This window comes from Phycodurus eques, chromosome 18 (assembly GCF_024500275.1).
Source record: "Phycodurus eques isolate BA_2022a chromosome 18, UOR_Pequ_1.1, whole genome shotgun sequence".
In the NCBI taxonomy this organism is placed as follows: Eukaryota; Metazoa; Chordata; class Actinopteri; order Syngnathiformes; family Syngnathidae; genus Phycodurus; species Phycodurus eques.
In genome coordinates, this window is record NC_084542.1 from 4,261,166 (window position 1) to 4,282,582 (window position 21,417).

At 42.3% G+C, this 21,417-nt stretch overlaps 1 protein-coding gene across 1 annotated transcript in view; it reads left to right on the forward strand.

The window, feature by feature from the left end:
* The window catches only part of snap25a (synaptosome associated protein 25a), a 44,720-nt gene that overhangs the window by 477 nt on the left and 22,826 nt on the right, over positions 1-21,417 (forward strand). The window lies entirely within an intron of this gene.

Consider the following 21,417-nt stretch of genomic DNA (forward strand, 5'->3'; position numbering starts at 1 on the left):
AAGGTTGTCAAATAGGACAAAAGATAGCAAGCGTCCTCCGTATGTTGTTATTGAGCTGCACATAGTTCTGGTTTGTTTGTGAATCCGCAGCAGGTAGACTGATGCTGTCGCAATCATAGCACGACAATGTTTTTGATTTAAAAAAAAAAAAAAAGGAAGTAAGAAGTAAGAAAGAAAGAAAAAGAAACGGGAAGACTGCATACAAGGTGATTGCGGCGGATGTGCAATGTAAAGTGCGCCATGGTGAAGTTGAGAGGAGGAGGGTAGCCCGTATAAACAGAAAGGAGGGGGCTGGGGTGGGTGGAGGAGCTTCGAATGTATGTGCGCCGTGACACTCTTGTCGCCATCAATGAGGCCACCACGCGTGTTCCGTCAATCACGAGCGGGGCGCGCGGGTGGCCATTAACGCTCTGCCGTTTGAGGTGTGTGAGGCACAAAGAAAAAGAGTCGCTGCAATGCACGTCACATTTCAGAGTTATGGGTCACCCGTGGGCCACTGTTGCATTATAGAGTGCGCAAGAGGTGGGTGATCGAGGTGCGCCCCTGCAGACAGACAGATACTCAGAGTGGAGAAGTAGGTAGGTAGATCCGTCAAAAATAGTCAAATCATATATTTCAGTTTTACACATTTTAATCATGTGCAAGCCATGTACATGTTTCCATTAAGTACATGACTTACTGTATTTCCCCAGTCTATGTTTATTACTGTGGTTTTAGTTTCCATTGCACTGCATCATGCTGGGGGGGAAAAGAACTACATTAGAGCATCTATAAAACTAAAGCTTAAGTACCTTTGTAAAAACAGTAATGTTGTCTAGCATTGGGTAAGCAGGTGAGAAAACAACAGATATTGTGACCAAAGGGCTGATTGCGTGTTTACTGTGGTGTGTGCCTGCGGTGTAAAAACAGTGCATTCGTGTCGCACTTGCAGTCACTATAGCAGCCTATAGCATCAAACGTATTGTAAGGCCCTGCATTCCCACCAATGGCAGGTTAGAGCTAGTGACTCACTGATATCATCACCGCGGGTTGGCTTCTCAGAAACAGCCTGGTACTGTTACACGCTTACTGTACTGCTGCTGAAATGAAGCTTGTATGAACAATATGATAGATGCTGGTCAATATGAGCTGACTGCGGAGCTGCATTTCCTTTTTGGTGCAGGCTGGTGAATATTTTATGACATGCAATATAATTCTGTTTCCTACTCTGGGTGGCTAGATGGATGGGCGGTGGGTGGAGATATTTTAATGTTACAACTGATGAACGTTATATTTGTTTTTTGCAACAACAACAAAATAAATCTCTAATTTTGCATTTGAGGCCTGCAACACATTGAAAAAAAGATGAGACGGACAACAATAGACTGTGAAAGTTGAAGAATGCTCAAAAACCACGTGTTTGGAACATTCCACAGGTGAACAGGTTAATTAGAAACAGGGGAGTGTCATGAATAAGTATAAAAGAAGCATCCACAAAAGGCTCAGTTGTTCACTAGCAATGATACCATCTGTGATGGGATGGGATGTGTTAGTGCCCATTGCACGGGTAACTTGAACATCTGTGAAGGCACCATAAATACGAAAAGGTATAGAGGTTTTGGAGCAACATATGCTGCCATCCAAGCAGTCCCTGCTTATTTCAGCAAGACAATGTCAAGCCATATTCTGCATGTGTTACAACAGTGTGGCTTTGTATAAAGTAAAAGATTGCGAGTACTGGACTGGAAAGGATTTGCAAATCATTGAATTCTGTTTTTATTCATGTTTTACACAGCGACTTCATTTGTATTGGGGTTTGTAAGAATACAGTAAAAAAAAAAATAATAATAATAAAATAATAATTTTAAAAAAGCTCACATTTCCAATAGAAAAATGCTTGTATTTCCAACAAAAAGACCACATCATTAGGCACACCGGCACAATCTAATGAGATCCAATACAAGGGTTGCTGAGGGATGTTTCATTATTGCCTCCATCCAGCTTGAAAGTATTGTTGTGACCACTGTCGTTCTTTTTACAACAGTTGGGCAGCATGTGTAAGAAAGAACCCATAAGGTGCAGGCATGGTCATTTATTTTCAGTTTTTGCTATTTTGACTCACTTGGGGATTTACCATCTAACCCCAGAATGCAGTCCTGTCAGTCCATTAGACAACATTATAAGAGTATAATCGCCACAAATCAGGAAGATGCTGGTGAACTAACAGCAATTTACAGACATCCATCCATCCATTTATTATATACTACTTGTCCTCATTAGGGTCACTGGAAAGCTAAGTTTAGACAAAAGGAGGGGTACCCTGGACTAGCCGCCAGCCAATCACAGGGCGCATATCGACAAACAACCTTCCACAATTACATTTAGAGTCTTCAATTAACCCAACATGCATGTTTTTGGAATGTGGGGGAAAACCCACGCAAGAACATGCAAACCCCTCACAGGAAGACCGCAGCAGAGAGTCGAACACTGTACATCAGAATTATGATGCAGACGTGTTTACCACTATTGTACCATGCTGTCTCCAGAAAGAACACAAATTGCTTTTAAACCTTGGCAGAGGTCTGCGTTTCATCGGCTGCCATTCGCAGTAAAAGGGCTTTTCATTCGGCTATTGAATTCCATTAGATGTACAATGTAGCTGAATTATTAATAATACATGTTACTTGTCATTGATTTCATTGCATTCCACTGGCAGGACCAAGATAGTTCTTGTTTTTCTTTTTACATAATGCATACACGATTTAGGAGTGAGCATCTTTTTTTACTCTTGCCGCATGGAAAGCAGCATATGGATGTCTGGCAATACCGATGCCAGGGGTGAAAAGCAAACAAGAGCTTTTTAAAGTGCCCTCGTGCAAAGAACTTGACCGCTGGCCACTTTTGTAAAGTGCTGCGGCTGAACTTGTGAACCGCAAACTGCAACCGTTCGGGTTTTGGAAGCATGACGAACATAATCATGCTAATGAATTCAGCGCGGTATGGACAGTTTCTTTCATATTGTCTACCTGAATTAGTTGAAAAATTGCCCGTTTTACTCTCAAACAACCATTCGCCCTTTTATTTACACCTAAGGACAATTTAGAGTCTTCAATGAGCCTTCAGTGTTTTTAGAATACGGGAGGAAACTGGGCACCCTGACAAAACTCGCACAATCATGGGGACAACATGCGACGCTACACAGGAAGGCCAGAGCCATAATTTGAAATCCAAACCTCAGAAATGTGAGGCAGACGTGCTATTAGGCCAAAAACTCCAGATATCAATACAAAGTAAGTCTAAAAATAAAAACAGATAATAAAATGCTGACTTACCTCAAAACATGGAAAAGGTAGAAATACATTCATCTCAGGACAAGGAGAAATATTTTGTTCCATATTGAGCTAAGGTTTATTTCAATCGGCAGAGTGATGACGGAGACAGTACACGAAAAAATGCTGCTTTATCACAATAAACTGTAAATAATGTCAGTGTAACACGTGGTTTGTCAAACAGACAACTGTTTTTGACTTTATCTAAGAATTTCCAGTATTAGTCAGTGTACATAATGTACACGCTAATTCAAAGTGGCATCAATAGAAAACATTCTTGGGCAAAGTCTTCTTCTTTTGCAAAGAAGCTTTGGTGAGGGCAAACGCTGAGAGGTTGCAAAAATGTCATGTCCGCATGGAAGACAGTTAGAGCTTTTTTTTTTTTTTTTTTTTCGTGTCCAGTCAGCCCTCTGAGGACAGCCTCTCGCAGACACGCTCGGCATGTAAACAAAAACAGAAAAAAACAAAATGGCTGCTCCCCAGGCACCAACGCTGCAGAAGTCCAAAGACAGAAAGGAGACACAATGGAGCTTTCTAAGCCTCGCCAGTCAGACAACAGTCTACTCTCTTAGTTCTTAGAAAGGAGCTGGCCAATGAAGATTTAGTAATAGAAATACAGTGGATGTAGTTAAATAAAAAATTGTCCACTTTTCCTCGTCAAACAAGATTGTTGTTTTGTTGACTTCTTATGAGATTGTTCTTAAAATGTCTTATTGTTTACTACAGTGTTCACACAAAAAGGTTGTGAAAATATGTTGTTGTTGTATTTTTTAAACACAAACAATCTGAGACGATGCACACTGCATTTATCTGCGGTTATCGGTGAGCAGGGGGCGGACTTATTATTAGCAAATACAGGCAATTGCCTGGGGCCCCAAGATTTCCAGAGGTCCCCAAACATCTCATAAACACTGTTTAATAAAGAGTTTTTTGAGTTAAAGCGATTGTTATTGTAGTAGTATTAATTCACGGAGTTAAAAACACTTAATGTTTAAGCTTAAAATGCTTAAGCTATCATGATTGTTTTGACTGCCCCCCCCCCCCCCCCCCACCTTCTCATGCAATGGACTATTCCATCTTCTTACTGCACATGTGCAGAAATGATTCAGGAAAATAAGCAGTTATCCCGGTGAAGTGAAGACAATGAAAGGAAAACAACCATTTAAAAAAATCTAAACTAACAAAAGTGTCAATCTTTTTCACGGTGTCACCGAATGTGTTTTACTCTACTCAACTTTATTTTTAAAGCACTTTAACTACAACCACATCTGAAAACAAAATACTGTACACAGGTACCAATCAAAATTAAGAAAAAAAAAATAAGATAAACAATGAAAACAATAAAACAGAGTGCTGAGTCTTAAGCCAAGTTGAAAGTCAAAGAATAGAAATGCGTTTTAAGATGGGTTTTAAAGATGGACAACGAGGGGGGCGCTCTAATGTGCAGAGGGACGTCATTCCACAGCGAGGGACCAGCAACGGAAAAGGCCCTACCCCCTCTGATTTTCAGCCGAGACCTCGGTACCTCGAGAAGCAGCTGATCAGCGGACACGAGACACCGTAGGGGATGGAGTCAATGTAAATGACAGCAGCAAGAACCAGACGCTCTTGCCAGTAGCAGTAACACCGCTGTGACTGTTAGTGTCAGCCGAGGAGATTGCAGTAGAGATGACTGGAATGTGACAGGAGTGACGCTTTTCATTCGTGAGTGTTGAAGCGACCAAAATGGTAAACTTTATTAAATGTCAATTAATGTACTAATTCACTCTTTGTAGTTGATGATAAACATTCATATTCAAAATCTTTTCAGTGCACAGATGCGGTGGGCCCCATGACTGGCTTTGCCTTGGGCCCCCAAATGAGTAAATACTGTACACCCCTTTGAGGAAGATCCAGTGTGATGTCATCCATCCTACTTTCTGTCCTCTCTTCAGCTCTGCTTTTGATTATTATATATTTGAATAATGAAAGCAGTTTTTTTTTTTTTTTTTTTTTTTTAGAGAATATTAGAAATGGGAGTGAGAGAAAAGGAGTGAAACCGAGGTAGACAGTTAACACGGTCTACATCCATGGTGCGGGCAGCTGTTTTGCATCAGCTGTGTACCTTGGCCTCCAGTGGGGACTTACCCGACTTAATCCACCTCTTAATACTAACACTCTCACGATGCATTTACAGAAACCATCAGTACTATACCAAAACCCAACATAACAGTGCGCAACTGTGCCACGTACATCTCCAGCAGTTCAGAATTAATATTTATCTAATAAGATGAAAAAATTAAATAAACTACATCCCCTACTCACCGGAGACATTATTATTATTATTATTATTATTATTATTATTATTATTATTATTATTATTGTTGTTGTTAGTCTGTTCTATCCACTGTATTTGGATCATTTTCTTATATTTTAAAAAACAATAACAGTAAAGAAAAAAATCTAATTTAGCCTTTATTTATTTATGTTATTTTTTTTGTATGCAAAAACAACACCAGTGACTGAAGGTTTAGCCAGTCAACAGCGAGCCATGTCTACCTCTCATTTGCTGACTCCGACGACTTTTAAAGTCACACGCATTCAATCACTGATAGGCACAGATACTACAGTCGTGTAGAACGTGAGGTTGGCGACCCCGATTTTGTCAAAAATAATACCTGCACCTCACATGCATATATTTTGGTATTATATGCATAAAGCTTTAAAATATACATATATATATATATATATATATATATATATATATATATATTATATATATTGACATTAACATCCACCAATTTACCAAATACAGGTGAATTTCAGCAGTGGCGGGTAAATCCACCACTCCCACTAGCCACTTCGTCGGGTTGGATTTCGATTGAGAGCCAAATTATGTAAGCAAATTGTGTTAGCACCCCCCACTGATGAATGTATTTTGATCAGGAAAATGTTCCATTAGCGCCAACCCAATGCCGTCCGTCTGACTCTAGATTACAATCATACGTTTATCAAAGTCATCCATATCGGCTGTAAACATGCCAAAAACATAATCTCTGTGTATATGATTTTTTTGTCTGTCGAACAGTGCTATATTTTTTTTTAGATCAGGTCAACATGCTCTTTCCATTACAACATATGCTCAGGCAAAGGTAATTCAGTCTTCCTTCATTGTGTCAAGCGCTGTGCAACAATTCCAGTCAGTTGTCGGACTTCATACTGCAATGCAACTGACTGAAGATGCTTTTACATAAGCAGCAGATGATCTCGAGAAGATTTTATTATGTCAGTGGCAAGCTACGTATTCGGTTCCTTGACTATCAGCGGGTACTTACCAGACTTAATACACCGCTTAATACCACCACTATTATGGCACAATTATAAAAACCAATAATGGTTAACTAATGTAAGAAAACGCAAGATGAGCTGTGCCACGTATATCGTTTGTACCAGTCCAGAATCAATACACACCCAACTGCATGACAAAAAAAAGAAAAGAAAATAAATCATACTCACTTGAAAGCATAACACAAATGACGGCTTTAGCATAAAAAAAATGAACATTTTTCTTTATCATTACAAAGTGTATAGTATTGTGTATATTTATTCTTTTATTATCATTATTATTATTATTATTATTATTTTTAAGAGACTTGCACTTTATAATGGTCGTAATCCTGTTTATGCTACGACCAGCTTTTAATAACAGTGCCTCTGCTGGCGCAGTCAAGAAGCGCGCTCAATTTTGTTTCAATTTCTTCAAAATACGTTTAATCATGTCAGCTCCACACAATCGTCAAAGTTCGATCAATTACTAGATAAATAATAATAATAAATAGAATTTGCATCTCGAAAACAACTCAGCCTTATGTTTCTTCAGCATACATCATTTTGTTGATGGAATTTATAGTTTGGTAACTTATTGCTATTCACTTGCTCAGAGGCATTAAAAAAAAGGCAGTCAAGGTGTAATTTGATCTTTTTGAGTAAGCAGTTCTAGCCTAGTTGCTTTTAATGTCTCTGTTTTTATGACCTCTCAAATATTTAACAGGCTCTGAAGTGGCCTGGCTACTTGAAGGCTGGGATTTAGGTCGACAACACATCCAGTTGAGTTCTGATCTAGATCGGCCAAATTACCGCTTGTAGATTTAAAAAAAAAACATTTTACATTTTTTTTTTTTTTTTTGCTTGAGTTGGAATAATATTTTTTTTTTATCATCTTCCCCAGATGTTCCAGAAGGGTAATGGAAGGCATCAGTATCGATTTTCAGTATCGATTTTGGCTAAAGCTTTGCTAAAACATCAGGAATTCTGCCGAGCTGAAGCTTCGAAGCTTTCTATTTTTAACTTGCCGATGTCTCAGAAGATCCAGTACGTGGAGCCTTTTACACGTCTGAGCTCTGACTTTTATGGCATCGTAAAACAAGAGCGGTTGTACTCAATTCAAAACAGGCTGCAGACATGTAGAGGAATCGCTCTAGTGATTTTTGGTCATATGCTAATCTCGGGCCGCCTCCCCCAGCGTATTTTCAACGTTCCGGCGCCTGAGCACCTCCCCTCCCAAGCACATTTCCCTTGTCGTTCCCTTACAGCCCTCTAGCAGCTTAAACATTAACTGTAATAGTACGCAGTAATAAATGTTGCTCAGCGTGTTCCTCTGAATGGGCAAATGATTCACTTTTAATAACAACATATAACTACTACTGGTGTAGTGGCCGTACATTTGTACGGCCTCTCTCCTCTCAAGAAAAGGGAGTTGGATCAGGAGCAGGCATCTCGGGGCCAGTAATGAGACTGACATCATCAGAAACGCCCTTGAGTTCACCTTCCATCTGCCTTTTACTAGCAGCCACATTCCCTTTGAGATGAAATCAAATTAATGATGAATCTGTGTTTTTACAAAAATACACTTCAAATAAATCCACAGCAGCCTGAACGGTGCCCCTTTTCCGTCTTCTCTTTGCAAAACCTTGAATTAACCCCAAAATGCTTGAGGTTGCTGCAATGTCGTCTTCTGAGATTAAAATGCACATTGTGTAACGTGTCCTGACGTAAGATTATGTTGAAATATTTGTTTTCTGTTCATACCAACTGAATTGTATTCGTTTTTACTATCTTAATAGGTAGGATTATATGGTGATAAGCAAACAAAGCACAACGGGAAATTAATTCACGTATCCCTGCCCACGATGATCACTTCATCTCTGCACTACTCGACTGCCTTGGCATCAAACACAATATTTCATTGAAATGTTTTAGCCTTTTATTACTTTTTTGCAACAATTTTACTTCAAAAGAAGCATCAGCCTCAACATCTAACTTGTATGACCATTCACAATGTTAAATTTTAACTTTTTATCATGGTGAGATTTGTACACTTGAACAGATTTCAATTTCCATCATTTTATAGTGGACAATTTGTCCAAATCCGAACAAGTCAGACGTCCCCTGGCATCCAGGAATGCATTGTGTTTGTGTTTTTGTCCTAAATTATTGCATCCATCCATCCATTTTCTGTACCGCTTTATCCTCACTAGGGTCGCGGGCGTGCCGGACCCTATCCCAGCTATCTTCGGGCGAGAGGCGGGGTAAACCCTGAACCGGTCGCCAGCCAATCGCAGGGCACACATAAACAAACAACCATTTGCGCACATATTCAGACGTAAGGGCGACTTAAAGTCTTCAATCAATCTACCATGCATGTTCTTGGGATGTGGCAGGAAACCGGAGTGCCCGGAGAAAACCCACGCAGGCCCGGGGAGAACATGCAAACTCCACACAGGCGGGGCCCGGGATTTTAACCCCGGTCCTAAGAACTGTGACCGCTTCCTTCCCAACGGAGTTTGCCCAGGCACAAAGGAGGCCCTGCGGCGGGGAAGGGTCCAATCTGTCCTCGTTACCTCGTGGTGCGAGGTGGGACTTTCTGGCTGAGCCAGTCTTCGGCAAGTTGGTCGAACGAGAGCCAGCACTCAACAAAGGGGGCTCCAGCCTTTAAGCCGGCCAAAAAGGGGTGGCATCAGACATTCAAATTTGCAGAAATACAATCATTAGTTGGCGCTATTGCGATGGTAACACTAAGGTGTTCATGCAAAGTTCTTAAATTTTCATATAACATCAATTCCAGTGAAGATGAAGTGATTTGTTCTTCCGGAGTGGCAGTAGCTTTCCGACACCTGTGGGTGTCGCTAGTGCTTCATCCATTGTCCCAGACAGAAGGAACAAATGTTACTGAAAACAGCGGGTTTCTCACCTTCTTGGTCATCAAGCCAGTGTCCCAAAAAAAGAAAAGTCTTTGTCGGTGAAACTGTTCAGGCTGGCTGGGTGTGAAAGTTAATGAACTTAGCGTCCGAGTGAGAAACCATTGTCCGTTTCTCAGCTTTGATGAGCTCCTTGGGACGTGCTGGTAATGAATTTAGCGTGCCAAGTTAAACCTCCCGTGCTTCTTCTTTGATAAACAGACAAGTCTTTCCATTGATGTCTTGTGTACGCAGACTGGGTCAGCGGGGCAGCCGAGACAGGTATGCGGAAAAGCACAAGACTGGGGGTGCTGGGTGTCATCTTTACTGGCGTGTCCGTTATATCTACCTATAGAATTATGGTATAGTATATTTTCAGCAAAACTTACACATAACCAGTAATAAAATTATCATTACTTATTAGGATTTCTAAGGAGCAAAAATGTCTAGTAAGAAGAAATATCTTGCCAAACAAAGAATAAGCATATTTTACTTAGATATTTCATTTTGGTTAGGTTTTACTTCACTTTTTACTTTTCATTAATTCTCTAACACTTTTTTTTTTTTTTTTTTTTGTCTCTTGACTCTTCCATTTAAAAGACAATAAGCTTTCCTTATTTGTAAGCCGCAAATGTTGCGCACAAAAGCTGCAGACATTTTGCTTGACTTTCGGACTTTCCTTCTGGTTACCATGGGTAAGGCTGAACAAGCTGTCAATCACCAGCATTCTCCAGTCGACTCCCATGCCTCCCGACTAAAGCATGTCACGAGTGTTCATTTTAAGACTTTTTTTTCCAGACACAATATTTTAACAGCAATTAACAGCTGCCCCTGCCATTGCCTCTCGTGCCGCGTTCAAAGTCAGCTGGAATTGGTTCCAGCTCACCCATGACCCAAATGAGGACAAGTGCTGTAGAAAATTGACAGATTGATAGGAGCTCCTTTTTTTCGATTACTATAACACATACGCAGAGTTTTACAAACTACTTCTTAGCTTAGAAGTGATTTACTGCTGCTGTAAAGTTGTTTTTTTTTTTTTTTTTTGTGCCGGTGGTTGAACTTGCAGCGCGGACACATCTGTAACAAAAGAATTAGGAAGCTAAAAATTATTTATTTATTTTCTTTTGAAAATGAAAATGTCCTAGAATCCTGTTTCTTTATCTTGATTTTAATATCATAACCAACAAAAATACATACGCAATACTTCCCCTTACCTTACATTGTTTTCTCTCTGTTCTCACCCTTCATATCCCAGTCGTCAGATGCGTGTGCGTGTGTGAGAGCTAAATAAGGGATGGAAGGGGTTGGGGGGCTCTGGGGTCAATAATGCATGGCGCTCTCTGTCGAGCGGGCCGCTGGGATGTGGCTCCAGCACTTAATGCTAGTTCCTCTCTGGAGAGAGAGCTCCAGCTGAAGTGACACTCAAGTGTATTGTGTCATGTTACATCACTGTTATTATGCAGGCGTGTTATGATTCTTGCAAATATAGCATCGTCTTAACATTATATATTGTCATTGAGTGTAGTAACAAATGCTTTCACCGCAAAGCACTTAGGTGAAGGCTGTTACTGATTATCTAAGGCACCCCACCAAAATACCCATTTGATGTGAATTCATATCGAATTTAATCTGTATGCAAAAGTAAGATGCATCCGTTAATCATCAGTCACGATTGTAATTCACCCCAGATATGACCTTTATATTCAGTTAATTGAGTATTGTATTTGCTATGTAATGGAGCATATACATTTTTACAGCCTGAATTTTGAAGTACTGTATTATCTGAGTTGTACTTTTCTGAGGAACAAATTAAGAATTTTACCCCCAAAAAGTCCTAATATGAAGAGAAAAGTTGGATGTGAATGAAGTCAAAATACTGATAAATGAAGCCATAATTGTTTTAATGAGAAACATATAAAACGATATGACAATATAATATAATATATTCTAATATTTCAAGAAAATAGTTGTCATTTTACATCCATCCATTTTCTGAGCCGCTTCTCCTCACTAGGGTCGCAGGCGCGCTGGAGCCTATCCCAGCTGTCAACGGGCAGGAGGCGGGGAACACCCTGAACTGGTTGCCAGCCAATTGCAGGGCACATACAAAGAAACAACCATTCACACTCACAGTCACAGTCACACCTACAGGCAATTTAGAGTCTCCAATTCATGCATGTTTTTGGGATGTGGAAGGAAACCGGAGTGCCGGGAGAAAACCCACGCAGGCACGGGGAGAACATGCAAACTCCACACAGGCGGGGCCGGGGATTGAACCCGGGTCCTCAGAACTATGAGGCTGACGCTCTAACCAGTCGGCCGCCATGCCGCCTGTCGTTTCACAATGAAGTCAAAATGTTGAGTTCATAGCTGTAATGATATGCAAATCAAGATGTAATTTTGCATTTCAAAACAGCCAAGATTAAGATGTGAACCGTTGAGGATCAATTTACACTTTAGTAAAGATTTAACAAATGTTGAACAAGTTAATATTTTAGCACATCAACACGATTGCGTAAATGTTCATGACTGAGGAAGAATTACACACATGGAAGTCAATGGTTTTGGTTGATTGGTTTTATTCTGGGTCAAACAAAATCAAACTGCAACCCAAAAGAACCAACAAAATGGCTCTCAACTTACACGTGCAGACATGTCAATTTATATGTACTTGCAACACTGAAATCGGGTCCCCACGGAGATCGTTTTTCCCATTGCAGTGTCTAATAACATATCTAAAATGTGTATGTAGTGTTGCTGAAAATCGTTCTTTAAAATCGATATGTAAGGATGGGCACAGTGTTCAGCCTTAACCCAATAATTCCCTTAAAGCGTGAGGTCTGCCATATATCACTTTTACTGGCCCTTCTCTGGTGCCATAAATTCAATCCCGCCGCTAATCGGCAAACCACACCCCAACGTGCTCGTAGAGGCAACAAGGCTCTAATGATGTGTGGGAACACGCACACAAACACACACGCACACACAGGGCTCGACAGCTTTGTGAGTTTATAGGCCAGTTGTGTATTTTAATAAAAGTGAGCACGGTTCTTTCCCTTTAAGCTCGTTATTGCCTCGCTGTTGACTTGGGGTCACCTCGGTTACCATTCATTGCCATGGATGTGCGTAATCTGTGCCGTGTGAAGGTGGGAGAACACTTAGGGGGAGAACACTGTCCTTTTGTATGGGCACACGTGCACACGTTTCTGTCCCATGATGTGTGGATTGTGTGAATGCTGAGAGACAAACATTCATATACTTGGAGGAAAATATTGAACTTTTCATTGAGGATGAAATCGTGTAAAAGAAGAAAAATAAAGGCACATGTTTGGATTATATTTGGAAATTGCTATGTTATGTTGTGATGTTTTAATCCATACTTATCAAATTATTTGTAAATTTAAAAAAAAAAAATAATAATAAATAAATAAAAGAGCCAAAAAATCCAGGTTGTACATTAGATGGCTTTTTATGTTAGTGATATGTTCAAAATGTGCAATATTAATCATTCCATTTATGATGAAGATATATCAGTACATGTATTAGTACAATATGAATTTCTATCATTATATGTCATTAGACAGTTTGTCTGTCCTCAAACGGTGCCCCCCCCCCCCAGGCCGCGCTAGGCAGACCCACCGCCTGTTTGTGGCCCCCAAATTGGTAAAGCCTTGCATTTAGCGGCGCTCGCTCATTACGTACATATGTGCCACTGAGGCTCAACGGCACGAGGTCGGCGCCCTGAAAAGCACGTCTGGCGCGTTTTGATGAGGTCAGCACATGTCAACTGGGACTTGTGTCCCAGACACAAACAACAAGGGGTTGAACGACAATAGATTTTTTTGTAGTGTTCAAAAGTAGCCTTTGAAAACATATGAATATCATATTTTTAGACATAACTACTCATCCTTACATGTGTAAAGTGCCTTCCAGAGCACCTTATTAGGAACTTGCGGATGAACATAACTGCATGAATAAAATGGTATATCTTAGCACTGATCTATTCTTTTTAGGAAACGAAGGCTGCACACCGAAGCAACTAAATGTTTTAACGGTCTGAATTATTCATTCTTATTCACATTTTTTTACTACCTGTCCGCGACCAACCCAAAATGGCTCCGCGACCCACTTTTGCACTTTTCCTCTACCCGCCAGTAGAGAACCACTGGACTAGTCACCTAATAGGTTCAACCCACTGGTTTCTTGAGTCTGTCAACTGCTGCAAGGGAAAGTTTTAACTTTCACTTTCACTTTTGGAGCAGTGTGTCAACTGTGCAAATGGTTGACACGTTGCCAGCTGCAGGAGCCTAAATTCTATGAAAATAAGCAGCAGTAAAAAAATCAGCAATAAAAAGGCATTTTTAAAAGAGATTTCCTCAAAATCCAAAGGCAAGAACAACAAAAATAAATGCACTGAAATCGTCATATCGAGCTGCAAGCAGGATTCTTGTCACATCGGTGGCACAACAACAAAAAGAAACATGCTGACTCAGAGGGGGGGGGAAGCACAAAAAGGCGTTTTTAGATCCCCCCAAAATTAAAAGTATCCCTGAAGTGATTTACACAATCTTTTAAGGCAAACAAAAAGAGGAAAATCAGCTCTCAGATGTATTGAACTATTTATTTCAATGTATGTCAAAATGAAAATTCCATTTATTTTAGTTGGTATTTTTGTTGTTGTTTTGAATGAAAAGGCCATTGTGTTTGGAATATTACAGTGTCATGGCATGTGGTCTGACTGACCTCAGTAAGTGGATCTTTAACACATTTTGAAAAAATCTTTGTGGCTCTTAAGATTTGGATTTAAGTAGCCCTGGTTTTCCAAGTAGTAGATCATCTTCCCATGAAATCATGCACTTGATATGCAATTTTTTTTCTTATTCTTTTCAATTTATCATGGGAAATGCACAGTGGAACTAATGTTGCGATCGAGTTTACTTGAAGGCTTCTTAATCTATAGCACACTGATTTTTTTTTTTTAGCATACTTTCACAAAAACTGACTAAGTGTACCTGCAAAGCTAAGGCGCTGGGAAGTCGATTCAAATTATGATTGTTTTTGATTTTGCCAAAGTAGCATGAGGAACAGGTGGTTAACATGTCTGTCACAGTCGTGCTTGTGTGGGTTTTTCCCCAGGTCCCGCATTCCAAAAACATGCTTCTTACATAAAGAGAAGACTCTAAATTGCCCATAGGTGTGAATATGAGCATGAATGGTTGGTTGTCTATAGGTGCCCTGCCATTAGCTGGTGACCTGGCCACGCTATACCCTCTCAATGCCAATGTCAGTTGGGATAGACTCCAGCTCACCGACGATTCTATGAGGACAAGTACTGTAAAAAAAAAAAAAAAAAGAAAGAAATGAATAGATGGATGGATTTTGCAGATATTCTTCCATCCATCCATCCATCCATTTTCTACCGCTTATCCGGGTCGGGTCGCGGAGGCAGTAGCTTTAGCAGGGACGCCCAGACTTCCCTCTCCCCAGCCACTTCATCCAGCTCTTCCGGGGGGATCCCGAGGCGTTCCCAGGCCAGCCGAAGGACGTAGTCTCTCCAGCGTGTCCTGAGTCGTCCCCGGGGTCTCCTCCCGGTGGGACGTGCCCGGAACACCTCACCAGGGAGGCGTCCGGGAGGCATCCGAATCAGATGCCCCAGCCACCTCATCTGGCTCCTCTCAATGCGGAGGAGCAGCGGCTCTACTCTGAGATCCTCCCGGATGACCGAGCTTCTTACCCTGTCTCTAAGGGAGAGCCCGGACACCCTGCGGAGGAAACTCATTTCGGCCGCTTGTATCCGGGATCTCGTTTTTTCGGTCACGACCCACAGCTCATGACCATAGGTGAGGGTAGGAACGAAGATCGACCGGTAAATTGAGAGCTTCGCCTTTCGGCTTAGCTCCTTCTTTACCACAACGGACCGATGCAAAGTCCGCATCACTGCAGACGCTGCACCGATCCGCCTGTCGATCTCCCATTCCATTCTTCCCTCACTCGTGAACAAGACCCCAAGATACTTGAACTCCTCCACTTGGGACAGGATCTCATCCCCGACCTGGATAAGGCATGCCACCCTTTTCTGACTGAGGACCATGATCTCAGATTTGGAGGTGCTGATTCTCATCCCAACCGCTTCACACTTGGCTGCGAACCACTACAGTGATAATTGGAGATCACGGCTTGATGAAGCCAACAGAACCACATCATCTGCAAAAAGCAGAGATGCAATACTGAGTCCACCAAACTGGACCTCCTCTACGCCTCGGCTGCGCCTTGAAGTTCTGTCCATAAAAATTATGAACAGAATCGGTGACAAAGGGCAGCTTTGGCGGAGTCCAACCCTCACCGGGAACAAGTCCAACTTCCTGCCGGATATGCGGACCAAACTCTGACAGCCCGTATCAGGGGGTTCGGTACCCCATACTCCCAAAGCACCCCCCACAGGACTCCCCGAGGGACACGGTCGAACCCCTTCTCCAAGTCCACAAAACACATGTAGAGTGTTTGGGCGAACTCCCATGCACCCTCGAGGACACTGCCGAGGGTATAGAGCTGGTCCACTGTTCCACGGCCAGGACGAAAACCACACTACTCCTCCTGGATCTTAGTTTCAACTTCCCGACGGACCCTCCTCTCCAGCACCGCTGAATAGACCTTACCAGGGAGGCTGAGGAGTGTGATCCCCCTGTCGTTGTACTTCTTAAAAAGGGGGACCACCACCCCAGTCTGCCAATCCAGAGGCACTGTCCCCGATGTCCACGCGATGTTGCAGAAGCATGTCAACCAGGACAGCCCCACAACATCCAGAGCCTTCAGGAACTCCGGGCCTAAACTCCAGAGATAGGAAAGCCCGCCTCAGAGACCCCAGACTCTGCTTCCTCATGGGAAGGCGTGTCGGTGGAATTGAGGAGGTCTTCGAAGTATTCTCCCCACCGACTCAAAACATCCCAAGTCGAGGTCAGCAGCGCCCCATCCCCACTATACACAGTGTTGGTGGTGCACTGCTTCCCCCTCCTGAGACGCCGGATGGTGGACCAGAATTTCCTCGAAGCCGTCCGGAAGTCTTTCTCCATGGCCTCACCAAACTCGTCCCATGCCCGGGTTTTTGCTTCAGCGACCACCAAAGCTGCATTCCGCTTGGCCAGCCGGTACCCATCAGCTGCCAGGAGTCCCACAGGCCAAAAAGGCCCGATAGGACTCCTTCTTCAGCTTGACGGCATCCCTCACCGTTGGTGTCCACCAACGGGTTCGGGGATTGCCGCCACGACAGGCACCGACCACCTTACGGCCACAGCTCCGGTCGGCCGGCTCAGCAATGGAGGAGCGGAACATGGTCCACTCGGACTCGATGTCCCCCGCCTCCCCCGGAACGTGAGCAAAGTTCTGTCGGAGGTGGGAGTTGAAACCCCTTCTGACAATTTGCCCCAAAGTTACTTCATTGTAATGGAGGTTAACAACATTTCCCAAATACGTGGAGGAAAATGTGTTATAGTCCGATGAAATCAAGGCTCACCTTTTTGGCCCAGAATTCTAAAAGTCATCTTTGGCACAAACACAAACTGCTCATCAACAAAAGAACACCCAAACCTATCGTGAAGAATGGCGGTGACGGCATCAGGCTTCGGGGCTGGTTTTCTAGGGTTAGAGGCATTTCAAATGGTTGCAGGTGTGCTGGCTGCCATTTAAAATGAGTTTGTATGTGAATGTTTTTTTTTTTTTTTTTTTTTTTTTTTTTTAAAACAAAGCAACATCACACCTCACAGAGACTTACCAGCTCTGTTCCTACTATCGCTCACTAGACCACGCCCCTTAAAGGCACACACACAACACTACAGCTGTCGTTTCGGATTGTCCCAACGTACAGTAATTACATATTATAAAACCAGTTTATTTCTTTACATTATAATATACATGGCTTTATTAAAACAGAACAAAACAATGTGGGGGGACTGGAACGGATTAATAGCATTTCAATTCATTTCAATGGGGAATATCGATTCGATATACAAGTAAAAGTTACGAGCTTGGTCATAGAACCGAATAAAGTCGTAAATAAGAAAAAACCCACAAAGAATACTCTGCGTTATATAATGACTGCAAAGCCTCTTCTGCATGTTTTTGTTAAAAAACTAAAAGATCAAGAGAAGTTGCAGTGCCAGCAAAGAAATGCTGAGGCAGGCCACAGTTCAAAATGTGACGCTTGTAATTGAGCCATAAAATAAAAGGTCAGTGTAGCCTGTTAAAACTTAATTGCTCAAATTTGGTTACATAAAGCAGGAGGGAGGCGATAATCCGTCACCCCTCGGCATGTGGCTTCCAAGTCTGCTGTAAATCGTCCTTGATTTAGAGGCCAAGCACTGCGGTGCGCTGTCCACTTTTGAGGTTTATGTAAGCCAACATGGCTGCTGTTGGCGAGCGATGCAGCGGTGCGAGAGGGAGGGAAAGAAATGAGGGCAGGGGAGAGCTGAAATAACCTTAGAAATCGTTTTACATACACCGTACAAACCATCCGCGGGTTTCTGAATTCATCTGTGATTTAATGGAGAACTGGATAAAGCACCATGAAATGTGACTGAAATGCAAGGCTGATGGGGGCGGCTTTCATGAGTCACACCCTGCTATGTTGTGATATCGCTGTGGCTGTAAACATGAATTTATACGTGGTTACTCTGGACTCACAAGGGGATGAAAAGCGCATGGGTCATTTTCTCGTAATTTAATCAAAACTAGGCGGCACGGTGGGCGACTGGTGAGAGCGTCTGCCTCGCAGTTCTGTGGACTCGGGTTCAATCCCCGGCCCCGCCTGTGTGGAGTTTGCATGTTCTCCCCGTGCCTGCGTGGGTTTTCTCCGGGCACTCCGGTTTCCTCCCACATGCCAAAAACATGCATGAATTGGAGACTCTAAATTGCCCGTAGGTGTGAATGTGAGTGCGGATGGTTGTTTGTTTGTATGTGCCCTGCGATTGGCTGGCAACCAGTTCGGGGTGTACCCCGCCTCCTGCCGGATGACAGCTGGGATAGGCTCCAGCACGCCCGCGACCCTCGTGAGGAGAAGCGGCTCAGAAAATGGATGGATGGATGATCAAAACTATTGCTTGTCTTTACCGTTATTTCGATTGTATAAAGACACGAGTGGAATGGGTTCAATGAGCAGTTAGGATGATTTATGCCCTTGTATCTGCAGAGTTTGAAAGGCAACCATTTTTATGAAGCTGTTTGTCTTTTGTCTTGACTGTGATGCAAAAAATGTATTTCAGTGGGCCACCACTATTTGCTTTGTCGTAAAGATTCCTTTTACTGTGAATGCTGAAACTTCTAAAGCATCACTAACTTTTTGAATATAGGACTTTAAGTGTGGCTGTTTCAGCATGGGAGACATTTACCCATATAAAACAAAGACAGCATTCAAAAATTGCTGAATTATTATTATTAATTATTTTTTTTAACAAGTGTCTTTACCATTATTGATCAAATTATACGAAAATGACCAGGAGAGCACATGGGTCCTCAGTTTACGACGGCATTCCATTCCTACGGCGACAACGTAACCAGAATTTCTAAGTCATAGCCTATCTCCAACCTACGCGTCCACAGTATGAAAGTCATAATTATAGTAAATGTGTATGAAAAGCATTTCTAGGCCATAAATATAACACAATTAAATGAAAAAACAGCAAATATGGTGTTGACTGAGCGTGTCTTCCTGTGCCATGTGATGACACGTCCTTACGCTGCTATGCAAACTCGTTCATTGCACGATGTTTGGATCCTTGAAACACGATATGATGGGACCATCGTAAATATACTGTATATGAACTGAGGAGCCGACTGGTTAGCACATCTGCCTCACAGTTCTGAGGACCGGGGTTCAAATCCCGGCCCCGCCTGTGTGGAGTTTGCATGTTCTCCGCGTGCCTGCGTGGGTTTTCTCCGGGCACTCCGGTTTCCTCCCACAACCCAAAAACATGCATGCAAGGTTAATTGACGACTCTAAATTGCCCGTAGGTGTGAATGTGACTGGGAATGGTTGTTTGTTTCTATGTGCCCTGCGATTGGCTGGCGATCGGTGCAGCGTGTACCCCGCCTCCCGCCCGCGACCCCAGTGAGGAGAAGCGGCTCAGAAAATGGATGGATGAACTGAGGAGAAATGTCCAGCTGGAAAGCTGCCTACAAAACCTTTTGACATGTTTTCACCAAGTGTGAAGGCTGCGTCAAGTCAACTACATCGTGTGACATCATATCAGCTTATCAAAGTATCCAGCCCAAAAAATATCATAAACAGTACAATACTGTTTGCTGATAATAGAGTACACCTTTTTGATCCTACTTTTGTCTGTATTTTTATTCTTATTTTTTTGGTGCTTTTTGTGGTGGACTAGCGGTTAGCATATTTATCCCACAGTTCTGAGGTTTGGGTTTGAATCTCAGATCTGGCCTTCCTGTGTGGAGTTTGGATGTTCTCCTTTTCTGCGGGTCTTCCGCCTTCCTCCTACATTCCAAAAAAACACGCACGTTAGGTTCATTGAAGACTGTATTGAGGTGCTATCGAAAATGTTTTTTCCCATAGTCAATTCATGTGATTATTACACGGAAGAAGACTGACAATTCTCTGTCAAAGTGTCAGCGGAGTTTCTAGCACAGAGGAGAGCTAAACATTAAGAACACATTCAGATTTATTTTACAAGCTGTCCCTGAATACATATCAGACAGCCAAGCCAGCGTTAACTCCAATCCATGAGCAAAGAGTTGAAAAATGTCAGCGTGGAAATACCTAAAACGTAATGAAACTGACACACGTGGTAAATGTAACATGCAAAACAGTATCACAGTGGAATGGGGATGAAAGTCAGCTTTGGTCTCAGGATATTTATCTCCAGAACACAACAATTCCAAATCAGCTCAACACGGAATGAGTGCATTTTTCTCCGTAGAATGTCACTTTAAAAATGACATAAATCACAGTCTCGACTGTGATTAGCAATAATTAGTGGAAGTTGCATTTTGTTTAACCTTCACATCCATCCAGCCATTCATTTTCTATACTGGTTGCCCTTATGAAGGGTCACAGGTGAGCTAGAGCCTATTCCAGGTGGTGTGGGCGAGTGGTGTGGTACACCCTGGACTGGTTGCCAGTCAATCAAAGGGTGCATGTACTGTAGCAGAACAACCACTCACACTAACATACCTGAGAACAATTTAGAGTTTTCAATTAGCTCTACAGTTTTGGGGAGAAAAGTCAGACAATTCCCTGAAAATGTCTAGGACTGGTGTCACAAACGATATATGTCATACCCAAACGACCTGTGTCCCCCTCCAATGTGGGCCAGACCATCAAAGTCTGTGCAGATGTATTGCATAGCTGACATGAAGCCGTGCTTCTTCGGGCTGCCAACTAATTGAAACGGAATCAACAGCGCCTGCTGGTTGCTGTTGCGTGGCACCTTCCACGTTACCTTTAAGGCTTGAGGAGACAATTAATCAGTCAATTATCAAGTCAAAAAGAGATGTCTAAATAAAAAGTATACAGTGCATTGTGATGATATTCTGTTTTTTGAAGCATGATAAAATCATCACCAAATTGACGTCTGGAAGAGATTCCTATTCTTATTCCAGCTCGCTTTTTACACACACACACACACACACACACATTTATATATATATATGAAGGTCACCATAGCATATTTACAAATATGATGTTATGGCTGTCATTCCTTCACGCTACACTTTGCGGCTGAATAACAAGTGTAACATTCAATTACTCATGTCTATCTCAATGGCGTGTGGGCGCAACCGCGATGTCGCGGTACGGTTCAGTCTCCAAATGGTCAACCTTGTCTATCTGAATCACTGACTTGCTCTCGTCCCGCTGACTCCCTTTACTAAGAACGTCCACAGTT